General features: G+C 45.0%; 1 pseudogene; it reads right to left on the bottom strand.

Annotated features, from left to right (window-relative positions):
* Nucleotides 1-1521: 1521 nt before the first annotated feature.
* Nucleotides 1522-2125, bottom strand: LOC107534061 (securin pseudogene; annotated as a pseudogene).
* Nucleotides 2126-3541: the final 1416 nt, after the last annotated feature.

Genomic DNA, 3541 nt, shown 5'->3' with positions numbered 1-3541 from the left:
CAGAATCCAGACTTTGTTGGGAACTGTCAATCAGCTTTGAGATACCTGCCTGACCCAAGTCCCCAGAATACTTATTTTCAATGTCACTGTGAAATGTGGGATTATAAAGGAAGCCAGAAAATGAGTGAGTGTAAAAAAACAGATCTCCCATTCAATACACTGCACTTGAAGCACATTAAAATGCAATCGGACGCGCTATTACTAGGCCAGCGGTGTGCCTTTGAGTCCACAGCCTGCTGCGTACCTCTCCTCTCGCGTAAACAGAGAAGAGCGAACCAGTGTAGTATAAGCCTTTCCGGTCAGCACCAGGTGGCTCTGTGCTCCTTCCCAGCAGCACGGGATTACGAGGTAATGTCCTAAAAGTGCTTGAAAACATTTTGAGTTTGAAGTTTTCTTTGAAATGGTGATGGTTAAAAACGACCATCTTGGAGGTGTGAGATGTTGCAGAACTGGGTATAGGTTAAGAGTCTGGAATCAGGCAGACTTGGGATTCAGCCTTGTTAATTATTAGCCACGTGTGGCCTTTTGCCAATGACTTAAATATTTTGAGCTTTGGTTTCTTCAACTGTAAAAGGGCTGATAACAGAGCCCATCTCATTAGGCAGTTGGAGGATTAGCCAGATGATGTGTGCGAGTGGCACACAGGAACCATTCAGGGGCAATCACTGTGGGAACCTCCAAGTTAATTGTGCCAGAATGAGCATTATTCCCAGTGCAACAGGGGAAACTGAGGTTCATGGAAGTTGCTCTTTGACAAAAACTAAACAGCATGCTTTTGTTTTTAAATATGTTTTATTTTCCTCATCTTTAGAATCTGAATGCCTACACCAGGGCATGTTAGTATATGCATAATAGCTGCTCTGTGGTTCACTGAATGCTCCACCATTGAGTCGGTCACTTACTGAGTGACCATTACAGTGTCCAGTCATGTGCTGTGTGCTCAGGAGACACAACTGCCTTTTCATCTGAACTCAGATCCAGCCACAACACAGCCTTTTCAACCCCAAAGTAGAGTATTATGGCCCCACAGAGGTCTCTGCAGTTCCTGGCACCTGCATTCCACACTCTTCCCCTCTGTTTTCATTTCACTTTAAGGTCCCACCCTCTCCTTTCTGCCTGTCTAGGCTCCACGATGCTTTAACAGACCCCTCTCTCTTGCTGAATCCTTGCTGCTGCACGTAGGCTCCCTAACACGCAGTCTCTTCTGTTTTACTCTAGTGGGTTTGTGTTTGCATGTCTTATCTCCTCTATAAGACTCTAAGCTCCTGCACAAGGGGGTTCTCATCTTCTTGTAAACTCTTCAGAGTACTTAGCAGATTGCTAGGTACACAACAGGCACTTAATAAATAATTCACTCTTTGGCACAGACATTCTTCACATTCCAGCAGATGGAATGGGATCTTCTAATCTTGCTGCTCAAATTGTGGTCTGGACCAGCAGCATTGGCATACTTTTTAAAATAAAGAATTGCTTAATACAAACTTCTAATACACACACACAAACTATAAAGTGTTAAGAAATTTAAATATCTAAGTCACAGCAAACAGGTGGCAATTCACCAACCAGGGTGGGCAGGGTGTTTGAAGGAGCCGGCAACTGACTAGACTCCCACGGTAAAAAGGACATCTTCAGAGGTGAAGGGGGGCCCAGGTGTAACGTTGCAAGTTCCCTCTCCTCCCTGAGAAGCGTGAGAGGCACTCCAGTCAAGGGGAAGAGAGTAGTCAGCTGCTCTTCAGGCAGGTCGAAACTCTCAAAATCTAGAGGGTTGAAGGGAAAGAATTTTTCCATTTCTGGATAGGTGTCTTCTGAGACAGGAACAGAGCTTTTTGCCTTGACAGTCTTCTTGGCCATCTTCTTGGCAGAGAAGTTTGTTTTTGTTTGCGGGGTCCATTAGCCTTTACTTACTGACTTTTCTGTGGCTCTGTTGACAGTTCCCAAACCCTTTCTGGCAGCTTTAGGTGAAGCTGGTGGAGCAGCAAACATTGCCACCATGTGGTGTTGAAACCTGTGATCTCCCATCTAAAGCTTTGACTGAAGGCCCAGACCCCAGCTTCAGCCCATTCTTAGGAGCCACACAGATGCTTGATTCTTCATTTTCCTTATCAACAAAGATCAGAGTAGTCATTCTGGGTTAGGTTGTGATCAACAGCCAAACCCATCCAAGGCTGGCCTGGGCTTCTTCTGGGAACTTGGTGGAAATGCAGAACTGACTAGGAATCTGCATATTAACAAGCTCCTGGGGGTGGGGGTGGGGGGGGTCGAGGGGTGTATGCATGAGAAGCCCTGCACTAAATGACACTAGTTGCCCAGTTCTGGGTCTTTGCTTCCTCACTTGGTCATCTGTGTTTGCCTTTGGATAGCTGGCTCTCCCCATATTCCCCACTCCCTTTGCTTCCCTTCCCTAGGGCATCACTTTAACCATTTTTCTCCCAATATCCTCAATGCTCTCACTCCTCTAGTCTCTACTTCTGTCTACAAAATGCCAACAATTCACTTTCTCCATTTTTTGGCTGTTTTTTGAGCCCCCGGTACCTACCACGCTGGGTCTCATGTTTTGTTGCATCCATACATGCCTTCCTCATCAAACTTCCTCGTCATACGTGAGAGGTCTGGAGCAAGAAATCTGAACTCAATCTTCCCTTGAATGAATTATAACCCTTTTTGCCTTTCCTGTTTATCAACTCACTCCTCACTGAATGTGGGGTGGCAGTGAAGTCTGTTCTCTTCATCTATAGATTCAGCTGCTAAAAAGAATATGAGAACTGAGCAGTCTTTAGTAGTTAAGCCTAAACCCTTAACTCAAAGAAATGTATGCCTCACTTTAAGACAATCAAACACAGAAAATTATACTTAGAAGAAGGAGTGCCAGGGTTTGCTTTACATAAAAATTCTTCCACTTAAAAAAAGACTTCAAAGGATTTTTAAACTAGTAATATTTAAAGTGACTTAAAATTACATTTATTCACATCTTGATAAAAGCACAGGTATCTTGAAATTCAGAGGAGACATCTTCAGTTTGAGTTACTGTATTTTATATTGAATCCAGGGGGGAAAGCAGGTTGGAGCTTGAATTACAAAGAAAATTACCTCACTTCCCCACCCCATATTTTGTAGCAGGAACTGTTGCTGGTGGAAGTGGGATTCCTGGGGGCCACAAGGAAAGCATTCCAGGAGACCCACAAGGGAGGATGAGGTCTGGTGATAAAATTTATTTGTGGTGCCAGATTCAAATTCAAAGGAGTTCCCCTGAGTTTCCAGTGTCCTACCTCTGTCTCTTCCACCATGGAAAAAGTCCAATCTTGCCTTCATCAGGCCCAGAAATAGGGACAGTGTCCAGACATTTTGTGCCATTCCAAGGTTAGTCCAGTCCAGCCTTTCCCACCAGCCAGCTAGCTTAGGTTGTTTTCCCAGCTGTGCCTCCACAGGCCCCAAATTTGGAGTACTGTGTGGTGAATTTGGAGTCCTGGTGGTTGCTGGGGGCTGCAGTCTGCTGCTAGCCCCACATGGTTGCTACGAAGAGAACATGCGAAGAACCCAGAGA

The sequence above is a fragment of the Miniopterus natalensis genome, chromosome 2 (assembly GCF_054644295.1).
Source record: "Miniopterus natalensis isolate mMinNat1 chromosome 2, mMinNat1.hap1, whole genome shotgun sequence".
NCBI lineage: Eukaryota > Metazoa > Chordata > Mammalia > Chiroptera > Miniopteridae > Miniopterus > Miniopterus natalensis.
This window is presented reverse-complemented; position numbering and strand designations above follow the sequence as displayed.